General features: G+C 40.5%; 1 protein-coding gene across 1 annotated transcript in view; it reads right to left on the reverse strand.

Annotated features, from left to right (window-relative positions):
* Positions 1 to 24351, reverse strand: part of LOC139367955 (mitochondrial ribosomal protein L23) — a 126271-nt gene that overhangs the window by 101800 nt on the left and 120 nt on the right. The gene's annotated exons all lie outside the window — the stretch shown is intronic.

Below are 24351 nucleotides of genomic sequence, written 5' to 3' on the forward strand. Positions count from 1 at the left end.
CATGCGCCGAATAGACATTACAGTGAAATGCTTACAAGCCCTTGACCAAAATGCAGTTTTAAGAAAAAACCTAAAATACCAATACTAGTTGGGGTGAATATATTTTCTAGGACATACATGATTTTTTTTAACTAGTAAATATTAGCCTACAGAAAAGTGTGTTCAAATCATTTCTAACTTGTTATCTTCTTATGGCTGCTGGGGCAGTATTGAGTAGCTTGGATGAAAGGTGCCCAGAGTAAACTGCCTGCTCTTCAGTCATAGTTGCTAATATATGCATATTATTATTAGTATTGGATAGAAAACACTCTGAAGTTTCTAAAACTGTTTGAATTATGTCTGTGAGTATAACAGAACTCATATGGTAGGCAAAAACCTGAGAAGTTCCACTTCCAGTTAGGATTTTTTCTGGGGCTGGTAGATTTTCAAACAAGCTCCCATTGAAATCACAGCGAGATATGGATGAGTTTTCACTTCCTACAGCTTCCACTAGATGTCAACAGTCAAAAGAACTTTGTTTGATGACTCTAATGTGAAGGGGGTCCGAAGGAGAAAGGAATGAGTAACCACTGCCATGAGGTGACCATGAGGTGACCATGCGCGTTCACATGAGAGGCAGCTCCGTTCCATCGCTCATTTGAAGTCGATGTAATTCTCCAGTTGGAAAGTTATTTGAGATGTTAACATTCTTAAGATTGATTCAATACATCATTTTACATGTTTCTACTGACTGTTACGGAACTTTTGGACTTTTCGTCATAGTGGACGCGCTTTATGACTTTATGATTCCTAGGACCTCATTCTGATGAAGTTCATCAAAGGTAAGGAAACATTTATCATGTATTTTCTGGTTTCTGTTGACTCCAACATGGCGGCTAATTTTAATATTGTCATGAGCGTCGTCTCAGATTATTGCATGGGTTTCTTTTTCCGTAAAGTTTTTTTGAAATCTGACACAGCGGTTGCATTAAGGAGAGGTATATCTATAATTCCATGTGTATATGTGTAACTTGTATTTAAATCTACATTTATGATGAGTATTTCTGTTGAATGATGTGGCTATGCAAAAATCACTGGATGTTTTTGGAACTAGTGAATGTAACGCGCCAATGTAAACTCAGATTTTCTGATATAAATATGAACTTTATCAAACAAAACATGCATGTATTGTGTAACATGAAGTCCTATGACTCATCTGATGAAGATTATCAAAGGTTAGTGATTAATTTTATCTCTATTTGTGTTTTTTCTCTCTCTCTTTGGCTGGTAAAATTGGCTGTGTATTTTAGTGAGTTGTTGGTGAGCTAACATAATCGTTTGTGGTGCTTTCCCCGTAAATCCTATTTGAAATCGGACACTGTGGTGAGATTAACAACAAGACTACCTTGAGAACTATATACAGTGCCTTGCGAAAGTATTCAGCCCCCTTGAACTTTGCGATCTTTTGCCACATTTCAGGCTTCAAACATAAAGATATAAAACTGTATTTTTTTGTGAAGAATCAACAACAAGTGGGACACAATAATGAAGTGGAACGACATTTATTGGATATTTCAAACTTTTTTAACAAATCAAAAACTGAAAAATTGGGCGTGCAAAATTATTCAGCCCCCTTAAGTTAATACTTTGTAGCGCCACCTTTTGCTGCGATTACAGCTGTAAGTCGCTTGGGGTATGTCTCTATCAGTTTTGCACATCGAGAGACTGAAATTTTTCCCATTCCTCCTTGCAAAACAGCTCGAGCTCAGTGAGGTTGGATGGAGAGCATTTGTGAACAGCAGTTTTCAGTTCTTTCCACAGATTCTCGATTGGATTCAGGTCTGGACTTTGACTTGGCCATTCTAACACCTGGATATGTTTATTTTTGAACCATTCCATTGTAGATTTTGCTTTATGTTTTGGATCATTGTCTTGTTGGAAGACAAATCTCCGTCCCAGGTCTTTTGCAGACCCCATCAGGTTTTCTTCCAGAATGGTCCTGTATTTGGCTCCATCCATCTTCCCATCAATTTTAACCATCTTCCCTGTCCCTGCTGAAGAAAAGCAGGCCCAAACCATGATGCTGCCACCACCATGTTTGACAGTAGGGATGGTGTGTTCAGCTGTGTTGCTTTTATGCCAAATATAACGTTTGATCTGACCAGAGCACCTTCTTCCACATGTTTGGTGTGTCTCCCAGGTGGCTTGTGGCAAACTTTAAACAACACTTTTTATGGATAACTTTAAGAAATGGCTTTCTTCTTGCCACTCTTCCATAAAGGCCAGATTTGTGCAATATACGACTGATTGTTGTCCTATGGACAGAGTCTCCCACCTCAGCTGTAGATCTCTGCAGTTCATCCAGAGTGATCATGGGCCTCTTGGCTGCATCTCTGATCAGTCTTCTCCTTGTATGAGCTGAAAGTTTAGAGGGACGGCCAGGTCTTGGTAGATTTGCAGTGGTCTGATACTCCTTCCATTTCAATATTATCACTTGCACAGTGCTCCTTGGGATGTTTAAAGCTTGGGAAATCTTTTTGTATCCAAATCCGGCTTTAAACTTCTTCACAACAGTATCTCGGACCTGCCTGGTGTGTTCCTTGTTCTTCATGATGCTCTCTGCGCTTTTAACGGACCTCTGAGACTATCACAGTGCAGGTGCATTTATACGGAGACTTGATTACACACAGGTGGATTGTATTTATCATCATTAGTCATTTAGGTCAACATTGGATCATTCAGAGATCCTCACTGAACTTCTGGAGAGAGTTTGCTGCACTGAAAGTAAAGGGGCTGAATAATTTTGCACGCCCAATTTTTCAGTTTTTGATTTGTTAAAAAAGTTTGAAATATCCAATAAATGTCGTTCCACTTCATGATTGTGTCCCACTTGTTGTTGATTCTTCACAAAAATACAGTTTTATATCTTTATGTTTGAAGCCTGAAATGTGGCAAAAGGTCGCAAAGTTCAAGGGGGCCGAATATTTTCGCAAGGCACTGTAAATTTCATATATGTTTGAGGAATTTTAATTATGAGATTTCTGTTCTTTTGAATATGGCGCCCTGTACCATCACTGGTTGTTGTTATATCGCTCCCGGTAACGGGATCTCAGCCATAACAAGTTAACAATTTCTGCAAGTTGGGTTTTAGCTTGTGGGTTTAGCTTGCTTGAGCCTACTATCTGAGGAGTGTTCATTCACCCGTTTCCATACATGTTTCATTTTAAAACATTTATCTAACAAAGGAGTTGTTTAATCTAACTGCTTAACGATTTATCTGTACATGGAATTGTATTTGGGTTTATTTTAACTCATTTTTTACAAATCTTTACAGGAAAATGCCACGAGCACTATTTGATGTGTGGAGACATTTCACTGCAGCTAATGTAGAAGGAAATACAGTGCCAAATCATATGTGAAGAATGCAACAAAGATGCAGAATCTTCTGGCCAAGTGCATAAAGTCCCCTCAGCGCTCACAACAAGCAACCTCTGACTAAAGTCCCTCTACTTCTATTTTAGGTGAAAATGATGAATCTGACACCTTATCGATAGCGACAGCTCAAGGTCCTACTGGACATGGTCCTACTACTCAGACATTTTATTTTACTCAATGGAGGAACATAGTCAGAGAAATGCTGATGAATGTTTGCTCGAGCTGTGTATGCAACTGGTTCACCTCTGATGCTTACAGGCAATGTGTATTGGAAGAGATTTCTGAATGTTCTTCACCCAGCATACACCCCTCCAACCAGACATGCATTATCTACTAATTTGCTGGATGAGTTCAACAGAGTTCAAGTAAATCATAGAGAAAGCAGACTGTATTGCAATCATCTCTGATTGGTGGTCAAATGTTCGTGGGCAAGGAAAATTAACTACATCATCTACACACCTCATCCAGTGTTCTACAAGACCACCTTGGGCCTGGATGAAGGCAAGGTTCTTGGCAGTCTGGCAAAGTACACTTCCAAGTAAGGGCTTTGGGATGGAGATGCAATATGGCAGTCATGCCAACATATCTCATCAGCCACCTGGTGAAGGGACTTTGTGGATCTGAAGCTCTTTACCCCGTTGCCTACATCATCCTCCAAATCCCAACAACATCAGTCGCCTCAAAGCGCAACTGGTCCTTGTTTGGGAACACACACCAAAGCATGCAACAGGCTGAGCAATACAAGGGTTGAAAAATTGGTGGCCATCCGGGCAAATTTGAGGCTTTTTGAGCCCGACAACGAGCCATCGTTGACAGTGACAGTGAAGAGGAGGCCTGAGAGTCAGATGTTCAAGGGGTGGACATTGAGGAGGTCCAGGGAGAAGACATAGAAGCCTGCGAGGAAGACAGCCTAGAAACTGAAGCTTTGGTTATCATTTTATGTATGTTGAAAATATTTTTGGGAGATGTGATGGATCATTCAATACTCCCTTTCGTTGTTCAGTGAATTCATCCCACGTGAAGAGTCAACTACTTTAATTAAAGTTCACTTCGTAACTAAATAGTTTAACATTTATATTGGAAGGATTTAATAATTTACAATTATGTCTACCTATCATAAGGTAAAAGGTTTATGTTTCTGTCTCCATATGATACGGTAGATTAAAAAACAAGAGCTGGCGCACTGCCAGAAAAAAATAGTTTGTGTGGAGGTGCTAACTAACGGCAAATAAACTATCAACATAGAGTCGCACACTCCATGTATAAACTCCCAGCAATTTAATGTGTTTGTACCAACACTTAGGCATCACTGGGCCTTTCTCAGGGTAATGTCATGAATACTTGAACCAGGTTATGAAAGCAAGCAGTGCAATTAGTGCAACCAATGACAATAGTGAGGGTTGTGTCAATGATTTAAGTTAATTAAAATGAATGAGTTAAACTGTTTAAAAAAAATAGTATAGTATATGGCATATTAAATATATTAGGCTATTGTTATCATATAGAAACATCATGGACTATTGTACATCATATTAGCATCAATCAACATACATTATTGTTTCACTCAATTTCACATAATAATTTCGTATTTCATTTCATATGTGTTACATGTAATCTTTTGGTTCAACCTTAATGTATAATGAGCATCGTCAACAGGGGGAACATATTAGGTGTACGCTAATAAGCTGTTTATAAGACTTGTTCATAAAATAAATAATTGCTCATAAGGGCCTGAGACCAAAGTCAATATTCAGACCACTAGGGGACAATGTTTTTAGACAGGATATCCAGTAAGCCTCCCTTTGTAGTGGTAGGATCTCGATGTCACCTCCTCTCCTTGGTAGCGCAACATGCTCAATGCCTGTGTATTTGAGGGAGAAGTTGGAATGGTTAAATTATACTATCTCCTCCCTCAAATACACTGCTCAAACAAATAAAAGGGAACACTTAAACAACACAATGTAACTCCAAGTCAATCACACTTCTGTGAAATCAAACTGTCCACTTAGGAAGCAACACTGATTGACAATAAATTTGACATGCTCTTGTGCAAATGGAATAGACAACAGGTGGAAATTATAGGCAATTAGCAAGACACCTCCAATAAATGGAGTGGTTCTGCAGGTGGTAACCACAGACCACTTCTCAGTTCCTATGCTTACTGGCTGATGTTTTGGTCGCTTTTGAATGCTGGCAGTGCTTTCACTCTAGTGGTAGCATGAGACGCAGTCTACAACCCACACAAGTGGCTCAGGTAGTGCAGCTCATCCAGGATGGCACAAGAAGGTTTGCTGTGTCTGTCAGCGTAGTGTCCAGAGCATGGAGGCGCTACCAGGAGACAGGCCAGTACATCAGGAGACGTGGAGGAGGCCGTAGGAGGGCAACAACCCAACAGCAGGAGGAGCACTGCCAGAGCCCTGCAAAATTACCTCCAGCAGGCCACAAATGTGCATGTGTCTGCTCAAACGGTCAGAAACAGACTCCATGAGGGTGGTATGACGTCCACAAGTGGGGGTTGTGCTTACAGCCCAACACCGTGCAGGACGTTTGGCATTTGCCACTGGCGCCCTGTGCTCTTCACAGATGAAAGCAGGTTCACACTGAGCACGTGACAGACGTGAGAGTCTGGAGACGCCGTGGAGAACGTTCTGCTGCCTGCAACATCCTCCAGCATGACCGGTTTGGCGGTGGGTCAGTCATGGTGTGGGGTGGCATTTCTTTGGGGGGGCCGCACAGCCCTCCATGTGCTCGCCAGAGGTAGCCTGACTGCCATTAGGTACCGAGATGAGATCCTCAGACCCCTTGTGAGGCCATATGCTGGTGCGGTTGGCCCTGGGTTCCTCCTAATGCAAGACAATGCTAGACCTCATGTGGCTGGAGTGTGTCAGCAGTTCCTGCAAGAGGAAGGCATTGATGCTATGGACTGGCCCACCCGTTCCCCAGACCTGAATCCAATTGAGCACATCTGGGACATCATGTCTCGCTCCATCCACCAACGCCATGTTGCACCACAGACTGTCCAGGAGTTGGCGGATGCTTTAGTCCAGGTCTGGGAGGCGATCCCTCAGGAGACCATCCACCACCTCATCAGGAGCATGCCCAGGCATTGTAGGGAGGTCATACAGGCACGTGGAGGCCACACACACTACTGAGCCTCATTTTGACTTGATTTAAGGACAGTACATCAAAGTTGGATCAGCCTGTAGTGTGGTTTTCCACTTTAATTTTGAGTGTGACTCCAAATCCAGACCTCCATGGGTTGATAAATTTGATTTCCATTGATAATTTTTGTGCGATTTTGTTGTCACCACATTCAACTATGTAAAGAAAAAAATATTTAATAAGAATATTTCATTCATTCAGATCTAGGATGTGTTATTTTAGTCTTCCCTTTATTTTTTTGAGCAGTGTACGAAATTATGTGAAATTGAACGAAACAATAATATATGTTGATGCTAATATGATGTGCAATATTCCATTATGTTTCTATATGATAGCAATAGCATAATATATTTAAAATGCCATATACTAACAGTTTCACTAATTCATTTTTATTAACTTAAATCCTTACGACACACCTCTCACTATTGTCATTGGTTGCACTATTTGTCTACATTACCCTGAGAAAGGCACAGTGATGCCGAAAAGTTGGTAAATACCAATTCAATTGGTGGGAGTTTATACATGGTGTGTGCGACTTTCTTTAATTTGATAGTTTAAAAGTCCATATGATATGGTAAAAAACACAGCAAACAAAGAAACGTCCCTTTTTCAGGACGCTGTCCTTCAAAGATAATTAGTAAAAATACAAATAGCTTCACAGATCTTCATTATAAAGGGTTTAAACACCATCTCCCATGCTTGCTCTATGAACCAGAAACAATTAATGAACATGCACATGTGGAACGGTCGTTAAGACACTAACAGCTTAGTGTTAAGGTCAGGCAATTAAGGTCACAGTTATGAAAAGTTAGGACACTAAAGAGGCCTTTCTACTGACTCTGAAAAACACCAAAAGAAAGATGCCCAGGGTCCCTGCTCATCTGCGTGAACGTGCCTTAGGCATGCTACAAGGAGGCATGAGGACTGCAGATGTGACCAGGGCGATACATAGCAATGATCGTACTGTGAGACCTCGAAGACAGCGCTACATGGAGACAGGACGAACAGCTGATCGTCCTCACAGTGGCAGACCAAGTGTAACAACACCTGCAAAGGATCAGTACATCCAAACATCACACCTGCGGGACAGGTACAGGATGGCAACAACAACTGCCCGAGTTACACCAGGAAAGCACAATCCCTCCATCAGTGCTCAGACTGTCCGCAATAGGCTGAGAAAGGCTGGACTGAGGGCTTGTAGGTCTGTTGTAAAGGCATGTCCTCACCAGACATCACCGGCAACAACATCGCCTATGGGTACAAACCCATCGTCGCTGGACCAGACAGGACTGGCAAAAAGTGCTCTTCACTGACGAGTCGCAGTTTTGTCTCACCAAGGGTGAATAGCGTTTATCGTCGAAGGAATGAGCGTTACACCGAGGCCTGTACTCTGGAGCGGGATTGATTTGGAGGTGGAGGGTCAGTCATGGTCTGTGGCGGTGTGTCATAGCATCATCGGACTGAGCTTGTTGTCATTGCAGGCAATCTCAACACTGTGCGTTACAGGGAAGACATCCTCCTCCCTCATGTGGTACCCTTCCTGCAGGTTCATCCTGACATAACCCTCCAGTATGACAACACCACCAGCCATACTGCTCGTTCTGTGCGGGATTTCCTGCAAGACAGGAATGTCAGTGTTCTGTCATGGCCAGCAAAGAGCCCGGATCTCAATCCCATTGAGCACGTCTGGGACCTGTTGGATCGGAGAGTGAGGGCTAGGGCCATTCCCTCCCAGAAATGTCCGGGAACTTGCAGGTGCCTTGGTGGAAGAGTGGGGTAAAATCTCACTGCAGTACTTAATGCAGCTGGTGGACACACAAGATACTGACTGTTACTTTAGATTTTGACTCCACCCCCTTTGTTCAGGGACACATTATTCAATTTCTGTTAGTCACATGTCTGTGGAACTTGTTCAGTTTATGTTTCAGTTGTTGAATCTTATGTCACACAAATATTTACACGTTAAGTTTGCTGAAAATAAACACAGTTGACGGTGAGAGAACGTTTATTTTTTTGATGAGTTTATATCCAATGCAAAAAACATCACATTTAAATGGTATTAATATTAATTCCCATATATTCCCGTGGAAAGTTTCTACCTCTGAATATTCCCCAAAATGTGCAACCCTATATGCCACACCTGTCAGGTGGATGGATTACCTTGGAAAAGCAGAAATGCTCACCAACAGGGATGTAAACCAATTTGTGCACAACATTTGAGAGACATACAGTTTTTGTACATATGGAAAAAATTGGGGATCTTTTATTTCAGCTCATGAAACCAGCACTTTACTTGTGTTTATATTTTTGTTCAGTATATCTAACTATCCATTTAATTTGCGCTCACACTCAAAACACAATTCCAACAGCAGAATTATAGTCAGTGTACAAAACATTAGGAAAACATTCCTAATATTGAATTGCAGCCCCTTTTGCCCTCAAAACAGCCTCAATTCGTCGAGGCATGAACTCTACAAGGTGTCGAAAGCGTTCCACAGGGATGCTGGCCCATGTTGACTCCAATTCTTCCCACAGTTGTGTCAAGTTGGCTGGATGTCCTTTGGGTGGTGGACCATTCTTGAAACACATGGGAAACAGTTTATCATTGCAGTTCTTGACACACTCTAACCGGTGCACCTGGCACTTAATACCACACCCAGTTCAAAGGCACTTAAATCTTTTGTCTTGCCCATTCACCCTTTGAATGGCACACATACACAATCCATGTCTCAATTGTCTCAAAGCTTAACAATCCTTCTTTAACCCGTCTCTCCCTATTCATCTACGCTGATTGAAGTGGATTTAACAAGTGAGATCAATAAGGGATCATATCTTTCACCTGGTCAGTCTGTCATGGAAATAGCAGGTGTTCCTTATGTTTTAAATACTCATGTTATCTGAAAAATACTTAAGAGTATTACAAATGTAGCTGCACACAATAACAAAGTCAATATCCGCATGTGAAGTAGATGGTTAGAATAAAATCACCTAAACAAACTGCACTATCAATTTAGGAGTCTACAATCTCACCATGTTGAACCTGCAGATCAATGTGCCTCGCAGAGTGGAGTCTGACATTCGCAACGGCACCATGTAATGAACCCTGGACTGAAGAGGCAGACACAAAGGAGAAATGTGGTGGGCCCTCTTAAATTACACATTTCTAAAAGGTAGGAATATCACAAAAATATGATCAACGGTTTATCTGACAGAATAAAAGCTCTCGCATTAGGACATCGCCAGTATTGAAATCTGACATGTATGATAGACGTTTTCGCAATCTCCTCGAGCGTGGTTGATGACAAGCTATATTGAATACATTTTGTTGATCAAAGGGTCGTGAAACGTTCATATAGACATAAAGGGGAACCAATAGTATTGATTCAGGTAGGAAAAATAATAATAAAAATAATATTTTGGAGTTGCGAGGTTTTCATCCAACAGCGACAGTATAATAATATAAATCTTATGTAATTGAAGTGATTTGGTAAAATGTAAGTTACTTTCTTCAGAAATTACTTGAGTAAGAATACAGCCAACAGTAGCACATTAATACCCACCTATGGGGAGTGGGAGTGAGTCAGACACGAAACAGGGAAAGGGAATATACTTTCATTGCAGTGTCGTGTCTTTGGCTATGCCAGATTAAGTGATATGACATGCTATTCTATAAAATAATTTCTACGTAATTAATATTACCTGATTGAGCTAATCAACCCCTCCTGTCTCAGCCTCCAGTATTTATGCTGCAGTAGTTTATGTGTCGGGGGGGCTGGGGTCAGTTTGTTATATCTGGAGAACTTCTCCTGTCCTATTCGGTGTCCTGTGTGAATCTAAGTGTGCGTTCTCTAATTCTCTCCTTCTTTCTCTCTCTCGGAGGACCTGAGCCCTAGGACCATGCCCCAGGACTACCTGACATGATGACTCCTTGCTGTCACCAGTCCACCTGGCCGTGCTGCTGCTCCAGTTTCAACTGTTCTGCCTTATTATTATTTGACCATGCTGGTCATTTATGAACATTTGAACATCTTGGCCATGTTCTGTTATAATCTCCACCCGGCACAGCCAGAAGAGGACTAGCCACCCCACATAGCCTGGTTCCTCTCTAGGTTTCTTCCTAGGTTTTGGCCTTTCTAGGGAGTTTTTCCTAGCCACCGTGCTTCTACACCTGCATTGCTTGCTGTTTGGGGTTTTAGGCTGGGTTTCTGTACAGCACTTTGAGATATCAGCTGATGTACGAAGGGCTATAGAAATACATTTGATTTGATGTAAATGTAATTAACTAGAGAGTCGGGCACCACAAAATAATATTTATAGAGCTGTTATCTTACGAAAAAAACTCTTAAAGACCTAGTAATATTTTACATCAATAGCAGTCAATATTAATCGTCATCTTAATTCAGTCTCATCTGAAAGTTGTAAATTCTTGGTTATCTCCACGAGCCCTGGCTAACAATTTGAATCGGCAATACAAAATTGGGTTTAATTATTTATTTACTAAATACCCAACTAATCACACAAAATTACACATACACAATTAAATTGATTACAAATTACGTCATAAAGGAAAACGTACCTAGCGGGCAGAACAGATATGACAGCTGGTTACACAAAATAAAAGGGGCGGGGATTGAGTGAAAGAGCGGGAAGACTGAGGAACAAAGGACGAAGCTGTGCTATCGTAAATACAGTATCTTATGCATTCTAAATTACCGCCCATTTGGAAAAGGAAAATGCAATAAATATTTACTCTGAGCTGCACTTAGGTAGGTTAGTGGTAGATGGAAGGCCGTGTTGCCCAACCGAGTCCTTTGTCCCTTGAAGAATATCTCTGCTGGTAAATTGAATACGTTGTAGTAATGTCGTTGTGTGGTAGACGGGATACTCTGTCTGTTCCTTCCTAACCCTCATTTGCAGCGGCTGTTGCTAACTCAACGGCTTGGAGGTATCACTTCTGTAGTGAACAAGAGTTCAAAGTTCATACCATTCGTAACCAAAGCTCACACTGATGTGTGCTTCGTTCTGTAGTTATTATCTGAACCATTCTGACATCGGACCGTTGTCCTAACAGGATGTTATATTGTCATCAAGGGCTTATATAAGAAGGGAGAGGAGGGCGTGTTTGAAAAGTTTTATAGCCCATGTCCCTTCACAGGGGCGGGCCACTGATTGAGCAGAGCCCTATCTTATGAAAACCCAAATCTCACATTTTAGAAGCTAAAATCACATTTCATCCCATCACGAATAATTTCATATTCAAACATTTAAATTGAACAACAATTCCATGTGAATCCGATAACTCTGATGTGTAGACTTTCCACTGTAGAGTTGGTCATCTTATCATTGATGAGAATGTCTCATCAACCGAACTGACATCATATTAATTAAGTACCACCGCATACGTTCAGTTGGTTGGATTACCAGAAAAAAGTTAATCCCCCCCACACTCTGATGTTCCCAGAATATCTATGTTAACCAAGGGATTGCAAATGTAACATCAGTAGGGTAGAGAGAGGAAAAAGGGGGGGAAAGAGGTATTTATGACTGTCATAAACCTACCCCCCAGGCCAACGTCATGACAGCAGTAAGCAGGTTAATGCACATTACTGTTAACCAAATAATGGTTTTTGGAACAAAAACATCTGCAGAAACATTGTGTACCCTAATCACCAAAATGGTCGACATTAGCAAAATTGCTTCGGTATGAGGGCAATGTCGGTAATTTTCAGTATCATCCCAGCTATAGTTAGTGTTGTCTATCAAATTGTATAGGCTTATTAGCCTACTTTACGCTCCTCTATCTTCAACGGCCTGACTCGCAGAGAAGTTAGTTATTGAAGTTGTGTCCCATTCTACATCCTGATATTACCAGGTTCTGACTACTGGATATTAAGCAAGAAGATTAACAAAACCAAAGCATGGGTTGTGGTCCTACCTGAACCATGGACTTCTTACATGGTAATTTAGGTGAACTATGAATGTTTGTTTACATCCCCATTAGTGAGAATTTCTCCTTTGCCAAGATAATCCATCCACCTGACAGGTGTGACAAATCAAGAAGCTGATTAAACAGCATGATCATTACACAACTGCATCTTGTGCTGGGGACAAAAGGTTTACTCTAAAATGTGAACTTTTGTCACAACACAATGCCACAGATGTTTCAAGCGTGCAATTGGCATGCCGACTGAAGGAATGTCCATCAGAGAAGCATGGAATTCAAATGAGGAGATGGACAGATGAGAGCGGGAGAAGAGAGAAAATCTCCATTTAGGAGAAATGAGTAGACCTGTACCACCAACGTGACGACCAAATGCTCTTGGACTAGGAGAGAAAACATGGTCAGATGAAGAAAGAGCAGCTGGACTAACAATGTTCTCTGGGGTGATCCATGTCTCCATCAGGGTCAAAAAGTTAGGCTGAGATGAACTCAGCGTTCTTGACCACAGATAGCATTTGTAACTGCCTCCCAGAGACCCGGAAATACAGTGTATTCGGAAAGTATTCAGACCCCTTGACTTTGTCCACTTCGTTACATTACAGCCTTATTCTAAAACCGATTTAAACATGTTTTTTTCATCATTAATCTGTACACAATAGCCCATAATGACAACAAGAAAAATAGGTTTAGAAATGTTAGAAAATGTATTACAAATACATTTTAAAGACCCTCTACTCAGCTCTTTGTTCAATCACCTTTGGCAGCAATTAAGCCTCAAGTCTTCTTAGGTATGATGCTACAAGCTTGGCACACCTGTATTTAGGGGGTTTCTCCCATTCTTTCTCCCAGATCCTCTCAGAGGGCTTCGTCCTAAGCCCTATACTACAAAATCAGGTTTAAGGAGTTGGCGAGGTAACTTCGGTCAACTCTGGGTACAACTTCATCTGGAAACCAGACGTTGAATAGCATTTCAGGCAGATTTTTATCTTGTGCGCATGCTTTAAGTGAGAGAAATCTGAACGTACTACTAGAGCTTTGAAAAGTTGATGTAATTACACTTTCCTGTGGATATATACTCACATTCCTACCTGCAAAAGTACCAACCGCACGGACAACTGGAAAAGTACATTCAAATATATTTGTATCACCTTTCCTGATTGAAATGCTAATTTCTGCCCAACATTGAATTCAACGCAATGTTTCCAGGCAAGGTTCAACTCAGGATATCTGGTACAATGAAAGTGGCTCACCATTTAGCTAGGTATATTTCTATGGCAACGAATCCTTCAGAACTAACCTAATCTGAATCAGGTCCACAGAATTATACCTAGGAGGAGAGCGGCTTCTATGCAGGGACTTTGAATGTCGTTTGAGGTAGATAGCTAACAAGCTTGTGTGTGCAAAGCGGCATCATAAAACACATTACCTTTTTGTAGTTAATAAACCTAAACGTGAAAATGTGATAAATAGACCAATCATTCTTCACACAATGAGTGCTTATTTTGTCACAATCAGAAATTAGGCAAGCTATTATAATTTTACAACCAGAAAATGGCGGAGCTATTTCTGCATATTAAAACTTCAAGTAGCATTGAACAAGTTAATCCTTTCTTCTCTAGCCTTATCTTCTGAATAATGCTTGTAACGTTCAGTACAGTAGCCAAGTGTTTCACATTATACAGGTAATATGGTACCAAAACGTCATGAAACTTATGATAACATTTTAGAATACCGTAGTACCGTTTCGTATGATACTAACAACTTTTTCAGCCCTATCGATCCAAATAACCTGTGGGCGCCTGTTACATTTTTTTATAAAGTCGACTTTGTATTAAAAAAACAAATCTGTTTAATTTAAGCAACAGCCACTGGTCTCTTGTACGTGCAGGTCCAATACCCACTTCACTTTCAGGCACATATCACGTGGCAGCTGTAATCAGCATCCCCTACCAGCCCCACTCATCTGCTTCTCTCTGTCTATTCCGGAGAAATGTTTATACATTGTATGATTTCATTGCCTGTTTTAACTATGAGCACAGACCAGTCTGAGTAAACTTTGCAAGTTCACTGTCATGCAGTCAACACCACTTTGTGACAGGCATGCTTGCAGCTTTATAGCAAGGGAAACGACTTGTCTCTAGCCAAAACAGTTGTTTTTTTAAATGACCCATATTACTGGAGATGCCTGTTTTTCTTTCTTTCTATGTTGATTCCCACGCATTTCATATAATTTCACAAACCATGTCGCGGGCAGTTTTAAACTAATCCCAGGTCACTAATTATTGGTCTGAAAACTAACAACGTTGTTCAGTCATGTTACCCGCAGTTGAAGAAGTCTGAAGTTTACATACACCTTAGCCAAATACATTTAAACTCAGTTTTTCACAATTCCTGACATTTAGTCCTAGTAAACATTCCCCGTCTTACTTAGGTCAGTTAGGATCATCACTTTATTTTAAGAATGTGAAATGTCAGAATAATAGTAGAGAGAATGATTAATTTCAGCTTTTATTTTTTTCATCACATTTCCAGTGGGTCAGAAGTTTACATACACTCAATTAGTATTTGGTAGCATTGCCTTTAAATTGTATAACTTGGGTCAAACGTCATTTTGGGTAGCCTTCCACAAGCTTCCCACAATAAGTTGGGTGAATTTTGGCCCATTCCTCCTGACAGAGCTGGTGTAACTGAGTCAGGTTTGTAGGCGTCCTTACTCGCACACACGCTTTTTCAGTTCTGCCGATTTTCTATAGGATTGAGGTCAGGGCTTTGTGATGGCCACTCCAATACCTTGACTTTGTTGTCCTTAGGCCATTTTGCAGCAGCTTTGGAAGACCCATTTGCGACCAAGCTTTAACTTCCTGACTGATGTCTTGAGATGTTGCTTCAATATACCCACATAATTTTCCTTCCTTATGATGTCTTCAATTTTGTGAAGTACACCAGTCCCTCCTGCAGCAAAGCACCCACACAACATGATGCTGCCAGCCCCGTGCATCACGTTTGGGATGATGTTCTTTGGCTTGCAAGCCTCCCCTTTTTCCTACAAAACATAACGATGGTCATTATGGCCAAACAGTTATATTGTTGTTTAATCAGACCACGGGACATTTCTCCAAAAAAGCACGATCTTTATCTCAATGTGTAATTGCAAACCAGTCTGTTTTTTTATGGCGGTTTTGGAGCCGTGGCTTCTTCCTTGCTGAGTGGCCTTTCAGGTTATGTTGATATAGGACTCGTTATACAGTGGATACAGATACTTTTGTACCCGTTTCCTCCAGCATCTTCACAAGGTCCTTTGCTGTCGTTCTGGGATTGATTTGCACTTTTCGCACCAAAGTACTTCATCTTTAGGAGACAGATCGAGTCTCCTTCCTGAGCGGTATGACGGCTGCGTGGTCCCATTATGTTTATACTTGCGTACTATTATTTGTACAGACGAACATGGTACCTTCAGGCGTTTGGAAATTGCTCCCAAGTATGAACCAGACTTGTGGAGGTCTACAATTAATAAATCAGGTCTTGGCTGATTTATTTTGATTTTCCCATGATGTCAAGCAAAGAGGCACTGAGTTTGAAGGGAGGCCTTGAAATACATCCACAGGTACACCTCCTATTGACTCAAATGGTGTCAATTAGCCTATCAAAAGCTTCTAAAGCCATGACATTTTCTGGAATTTTCCAAGCTGTTTAAAGGTATTGTTAACTTGGTGTTTGTAAACTTCTGACCCACTGGAATTGTGATACAGTGAATTAAGTGAAATAATCTGTCTGTAAACAATTGTTGGAAAAATGACTTGTGTCATGCCCAAAGTAGATGTCCTAACCGACTTGCCAAAACTATAGTTTGTTAACAAGAATTTTGTGGAGTGGTTGAAAAAGAGTTTTAATGACTCCAACACAAGTGTATGTAAACTTCTGACTTCAACTGTAGATAGCTAACAACCTGGTAACTTGACAGTAGGTGTCGGCAAATTTGATTGGCACAGGAAGAAAGGAAAAGGGTCTGCTACTCATGAAATGTGCTTCAAAAGGTAGGATTCATAGTAGAGGTTAATTAGGGACGATTTCATGTTTTCTAAACAATCGGTAATCGGCATTTCTGGACGCCGATTATATTGCAATCCATGAGGAGACTGCGTGGCAGGCTGACCACCTGTTACGTGAGTGCAGGCAGCAAGGAGCCATGGTAAGTTGCTAACTAGCATTAAACTTATCATATAAAAAAAAACTTAAAATAATCACTAGTTAAACTAGCAATATCATCAACTATGTGTAGTTAACTAGCTTCAATCATTGCAAAGAGCTGCTGGCAAACGCAGGACAGTGCCGTTTGAATGAATGCTTATGAGCCTGCTGCTGCCTACCACAGCTCAGTCAGACTGCTCTATCAAATCATAGACTTAATTATAATACAATAAACACACAGTAAGCATACACTCATAAGCATTCATTCAAACAGCCCTTTCGTGCGTTTTGCCAGCAGCTCTTCGCAAGCAAAGCGCTGTTTATGACTTCAAGCCCATCAGCCTAATGGCTGGTGTAACCGATGTGAAATGGCTAGTTAGCGGGGTGCGCACGAATAGCGTTTCAAACGTCACTCGCTCTGAGACTTGGAGTAGTTATTCCCCTTGCTCTGCAAGGGCCGCGGCTTTTGTGGAGCGATGGGTAACGCTGCTTCAAGTGTGGCTATTGTCAATGTGTTCCTGGTTTGAGCCCAGGTAGGGGTGAGGAGAGGGAAAGAAGCTATACTGTTACACTGGCAATACTATAGTGCCTATAAGAACACCCAATAGTCAAAGGTATATGAAATACAAATGGTATAGAGAGAAATAGTCCTATAAATACTATATTAACTACAACCTAAAACCTCTTACCTTGGAATATTGAAGTCTCATGTTAAAAGGAGCCACCAACTTTCATATGTTCTCATGTTCTGAGCAAGGAACTCAAACGTTAGCTTTTTTTACATGGCACATATTGCACTTTTACTTCTCCAACACTTTGTTTTTGCATTATTTAAACCAAATTGAATGTTGCTTTATTTATTTGAGGCTAACTTGATTTTTATTTATGTACGCCTATGTAGATATTCTCAAAAATGTTTGCCGTTTCTAGCTTACAATAGTAATTTACAACATTAACAATGTCTACACTGTATTTATGATACATTTTATGTTCTTTTAATGGAAAAAAAAAAATTATTTCAAGAACAAGGACATTTCTAAGTGACCCCACACTTTTGAGCGGTATTGTATACTAGTTTCATTTAAGGACCCCAAAATTGACAGCTGCGCCATACAGGCTGAAAAATAGTTGGGAGGAGATTTTCGATCTCTTTACACTAGTTCCAAAAACATCCGGTGATATTGCAGAGAGCCACATCATTTTACAGAAATACTCATTATAAATGTCGAGGACATTACAATTGTTAGACATGGAAATATAGATGCACTTCTCCTTATTGCAACAGCTGTGTCAAATTTCAAAAAAGCTTTACGGAAAAAGCAAACCATGCAATAATCTGAGTACAGCTTTCAGACAACAAAGCAGCCAAAAAGATATCCGCCATATTGGGAAGTCAACATTAGTCAAAAAATAGCATTATAAATATTCACTTACCTTTGATGATCTTCGTCAGAATGCACTCCCAGGAAACCCAGTTCCACATTAAATGTTTGTTTTAGTTGGATAATGTCCATAATTTATGTCCAAAGAGCTACTTTTGTTAGCACGTTTGGTAAACAAATCCAAAGTCATGAAGCACGTTCCCTAGTTTTGCCTGCCATATGAGTTCTTTATACTCACAGACATCATTCAAACAGTTTTAGAAACTTCAGAGTGTTTTCTATCCAATAATAATAATAATATGCATATATTAGCAACTGGGACTGAGGAGCAGGCCGTTTACTTTGGGCACCTTTCATCCAAGCTACTCAATACTGCCCCTGCAGCCATAAGAAGTTAATGCAGCTGGTGGCCATACCAGATACAGACTGTTACTTTTCATTTGGACCCCCCCTTTGTTCAGGGACACATTATTCAATTTCCGTTATTCACATGTCTGTGGAACTTCTTCAGGTTGTGTGTCAGTTGTTGAATCTTTTTATGTTCATACAAATATTTACACATTAAGTTATCTGAAAATAAACGCAGTTGACAGTTGCTGAGTTTATAACATTCTATTGGTTGCAAGAATTTTGCATAATAATTTTAAATGAAAAACTAAGTTTTGAATCCAGCGCTGTTTTGGGTATCACTTCATAAACCATGTGCCATGGAATCGGTACATCGAAAATCTCCTCCCAACTATTTTTCAGCCTGTATGGCGCAGCTGTCAATTTTGGGGTCCTTAAATGAAACTAGTATACAATACCGCTCAAAAGTGTGGGGTCACATAGAAATGTCCTTGTTCTTGAAAGAAAATATATTTTTTTCCATTAAAAGAACATAAAATGTATCATAAATACAGTGTAGACATTGTTAATGTTGTAAATGACTATTGTAAGCTAGAAACGACAAACATTTTTGAGAATATCTACATAGGCGTACAGAGGCCCATAATCAGCAACCATCACTCCTGGCTTTCAATGGCACGTTGTGTTAGACGATCCAAGTTTATAATTTTAAGGCTAAATGATCATTAGAAAACCCTTTTGCAATTATGCTAGCACAGCTGAAAACTGTTCTGCTGATTAAAGAAGCAATAAAACTGGCCTTCTTTAGACTAGTTGAAGATATGCATTTCTGGGTTCGATTATAGGCTCAAAATGCGAAATGGCCAAAAACAAAGACTTTCTTCTGAAACGCGTCAGTCTATTCTTGTTCTGAGAAATGAAGGCTATTCTGTGAGAAATTGCCAAGAAACTGAAGATCTCGTACAACGCTACAACTATTCCCTTCACAGAACAGCGCAAACTGGCACTAACCATAATAGAAAGAGGAGTGGGAGGCCCTGGAGCACAACTGAACAAGAGGACAAGTACATTAGCGTGTCTAGTTTGAGAAACAAATGCCTCACAAGTCCTCAAATGGCAGCTTCATTAAATAGCACCCGCAAAACACCAGTCTCAACTGATTTTGATTTTAACGCCGATACCGATACCGATTATTGGATGACCAAAAAAGCCAATACCAATTAATCGGGCGATTCTTTATTTTTTTTGTTGTAATAATGACAATTACAACAATACTGAATGAACACTTATTTTAACTTAATACATTAATAAAAATCAATTAGCCTCAAATAAATAATGAAACATGTTCAATTTGGTTTAAATAAGGCAAAAACAAAAAGTGTTGGAGAAGAAAGTAAAAGTGCAGTATGTGCTATGTAAGAAAGCTAACGTTTCAGTTCCTTGCTCAGAACATGAGAACATATGAAAGCTGGTGGTTCCTTTTAACATGAGTCTTCAATATTCCCAGGTAAGAAGTTTTAGGTTGTAGTTATTATAGGAATTATAGGACTATTTCTCTCTATACCATTTGTATTTCATTAACCTTTGACTATTGGATGTTCTTATAGGCACTTTAGTATTGCCAGTGTAACAGTATAGCTTCCTGCCTACCACCGCTCAGTCAGATACTTGTATGCTTGTATGCCAAGTCAGATTATATGCAACGCAGGACACGCTAGATAATATCTAGTAATATCATCAACCATGTGTAGTTAACTAGTGATTATGATTGATTGTTTTTTATAAGGTAAGTTTCATGCAAGCTAGCAACTTATCTTGGCTTACTGCATTCGCGTAACAGGCCGAGTGATCGGGTTCTTAGTCACCTTCCAGGTCTCCTTGTGGAGTGCAACGAGAGAGAGGCAATTGCGTTGGACTAGTTAACTGTAAGGTTGCAAGATTGGATCCCCCGAGCTGACATGGTGAAAATCTGTTGTTCTGCCCCTGAACAAGGCAGTTAACCCACCATTCCTAGGCCGTCATTGAAAATAAGAATGTGTTCTTAAATGACTTGCCTAGTTAAATAAAGGTATTAAAAAAAATTTAAAAAAATAAAAATTAAATGTAAAAAAAATATATATATAAAAAAAAAAAACGGCACATCGGCGCCCAAAAATACTGATTTCCGATTTTATGAAAACTTGAAATCGGCCCTAATTAAATCGGCCATTCCGATTAATCGGTCGACCTGTACCCGCAAAACACCAGTCTCAACATCAACAGTGAAGAGGCGACTCGGATGCTGGCCTTCTGGGCAGAGTTCCTCTGTCCAGTGTGTGTTCTTTTGCCCATCTTCATCTTTTATTTTTATTGGCCAGTCTGAGATATGGCTTTTTCTTTGCAACTCTGCCTAGAAGGCCAGCATCCCGGAGTCGCCTCTACACTGTTGATGTTGAGACTGGTGTTTTGCGGGTACAATTTAATGAAGCTGCAAGTTGAGGACTTGTGAGCCATCTGTTTCTCATTATTCACTTTGAACTGGACTGTGTGTTTACAGGCAGGAGCAACAGCTCGACGTTAGATCATTAGAACACATTCGCCAAAAAATACACCTGAATTGATTTCTGCAAAAATGTAAATACCACTAAGACATATGCTCAAAATGGACTACAGCCATTCAAGTTCAGAATCACTAGCTAGCAAAGTGATTCACATTTCTTGCTAGCTAAACAAACGTCCCCTGTAGCTCTAGCTGTAGCCACCAAAAACAATGACTCCTCCAATGACATGACATCCTCCCAGCAACTAGCTAGCCAACGCTAGCTTGCTAAAAAAAAATAGCTACATAAAAAGGATACGCTAGCCCAAAGTTGTCAAACTCAAATCAGTGCACAGGGGCCACATTGAAAAAAATTACAAATTTGCAGGCCAAACATAGATGCATGCTTTTTTTGTATATAGGCATAGGCTGCGCCACAAACTGCCATTGTATTATTTGAAAAAGATGACCCTTTATAATATCCACTTATGTACATAGGATGCTCTATATAATATGTTAAAACAAAAGAGATACAGTGCAGTTAGAGAGAGTATTCAGACCCCTTGACTATTACAAATAAACAGAAATATCATACTTACATAAGTATTCAGACCCTTTGCAATGAGACTCGAAACTGAGATCAGGTGCATCCCGTTTCCATTCATCATCCTTGAAATGTTTCTACAACTTGGTTGGAGTCTACCCGTGGTAAGTTAAATTGATTCGACATGATTTGGAAAGGCACACACCTGTCTATATGGTCCCACAGTTGACAGTGTATGTCAGAGCAAAAAAATACAAGCCATATGGTCAAAGCAATTGTCCGTAGAGCTCCGAGGCAGGATTGTGTCAAGGCACAGATCTGGGAAAGGGTACAAAAAAAATGTCTGCAGCATTGAAGGTCAACAAAACCACAGTGGCCACCATCATTCTTAAATGGAAGAAGTCTGGAACCACCAAGACTCTTCATAGAATTGGCCGCCCAGCCAAACTGAGCAATCGGGGGAGAAGCGCTGGTCAGGAAGGTGACTAAGAACCCGATCACTCTGACAGAGCTCCAAAGTTCCTCTGTGGAGATGGGAGAATCTTCCAGAAGGACAACCATCTCTGCAGCACTCCACCAATCAGGCCTATATGATAGTGGCCAGTAAAAGGCACATAACAGCCCGCTTGGAGTTTGCTTGAGACCAAGATTGAACTCTTTTGGCCTGAATGCCAAGGGTCACATCTGGAGGAAACCCGGCACCATCCCTACGGTGAAGCACAAGAGTGGCCGCATCATGCTGTAGGGATGTTTTTCAGCGGCAGAAACTGGGATCGAAGGAAAGATGAACGGAGCAAAGTAGAGAGATCCTTGATGAAAACCTGCTCCAGAGCGCTCACGACCTCACACTGAGGCGAAGGTTCACCTTCCAACAGGACAACGGCCCAAAACACACAGCCAAGACAATGCAGGAGTGGATTCGGGACTAGTCTTTGAATGTCCTTGAGTGGCACCGCCAAAGCCCGGACTTGAACCCGATTGAACATCTCTGGAGAGACCTGAAAATATCTGTGCAGCAATGCTCCCCATCCAACCTGACAGAGATTGAGAGGATCTGCAGAGAACCTCCTCAAATACAGGTGTGCCAAGCTTGTAGCGTCATACCAAAGAAGACTCCAGGCTGTAATCGCTGCCAATGGAGCTACAACAAATCATAGAGTAAAAGGTCTGAATACTTATGTAAATGTTATTTCAGTTAGTTGTTTCTAAAAACCTGTTTCTGCTTTGTCATTATGGGTAGATTGAGGGGGGGAAACAATTTAATTCCATTTTAGAATAAGGCTGTAACATAATAAAATGTGGAAAAACTCATGAGTTCTGAATACTTTCCCAATGCACTGTATACTTGCTTGTGACTTGTAGTGCAGCACATCATGGGCGATATGGTAGCTGGCCAAAATGAATTGACAACACAAATCATTGCACGGGCCAAATAGAAAAGTACAGCATCATGACTTGAGCACAGACAGAACAATGAGACAGACATTTCACCAGATGAATAAATGTGAAGCATTCGCTTAGCGTTTCCACTCACTACCAAATACTGTAGCGAGACGAAGTCCACCATGAGAAGATGGAACGAGATGGATTTTGGCTGACATTTTCTCAAAGATGAAACTTTTGATCTCAATACAGTTTTCTGTTCCCAAAACTAGAATATGTTATGAACAGAGTGGACTAAGTTTTGTAGACTTTACCTTTTGCAAAAGTGTATATAATCTGTTGTTTATGCTGCAGAAGCAAATTGTAACGGAAATATGCAGATATCTGCTAGAACGGGCCAATAGGATCTCACTAGCACGTGCTTGGCTCTGCCCACCTCCTTGCTTGTCCCGCCCACTTTGACTAATTTGTTCCAATTGGAAACGAGAGGCTGTGGTCTATCTTGGTTTAGTGATACAAATCTTTGCCTTGAGTAACACGTGCGCTAGCCTATTAGCCACGTTATGACAGACTTGCGATCATTGCACTTGCTAGTTTGATTGTATTGACATTCCCAGACTTTTTTTTTCTTCAGAATATTAAGTCATTGAAACAGTGCATCCCGAATGGATGGTGCTGCAAACAATGTACCAGGCCATCTCTGATACAACCTGAGAGCAATATTTTTTGGACTGCCAAGAAATGTATTGGTGAAATATATGAATCATGCATTGAACAGCATCCATCTATTCTGCCAACAACGCCTTACTGTACATTTGTATTTAAAATGTAACCTTTCTTTACCTACGTAAGTTAGTTAAGAACTCATTCTTATTTTCAATGATGGCTTAAGAACAGTGCCTTGTTCAGGGACAGAACGACAGATGTGTACCTTGTCAGCTCGGGGATTCCGGTCCAGCAACACTTCGGTTACTGGCTCAACGCCCTAATCACTAGGCTACCTGCCGCACATCATGGATTTTTTGTCAAATATTATTTATTTTTAAAACCTCTTATAAAGTTAGTTTTGTAGCATAAACTGGGAATTTGATACTATTGCCTGACATGAGTGTCTTAATATACTCAAAGCAGTTAACACTGTCAGTTCCACTTTAACTCGTGGAGTTGAGGTTAATCAGCAAAGCAACACACTGTTTGACAAGTAAGCAACTAACTAGCTAAATAAATATAGTTAGTTGGGAAGATAGCTTTCTTGATCTACAGAAAACTAAACTAACGTTACTTGCCTCTGTCTATGGTCTTTTTACAACAATAACTGGCGATTTAGCTAGCTACGGTATTAGATACCTTTACAGTTACGGCAGCTAACTAACTAGCCTACATCTAAAGATAACGTTTGCTACGTGAGCAGACTGATTTTTCTGAAGGCGACTTGAAGAACAGTGCCATTATATATAATAACTGCAACTTA

This window comes from Oncorhynchus clarkii, chromosome 2 (assembly GCF_045791955.1).
Source record: "Oncorhynchus clarkii lewisi isolate Uvic-CL-2024 chromosome 2, UVic_Ocla_1.0, whole genome shotgun sequence".
Classification (NCBI taxonomy): domain Eukaryota; kingdom Metazoa; phylum Chordata; class Actinopteri; order Salmoniformes; family Salmonidae; genus Oncorhynchus; species Oncorhynchus clarkii.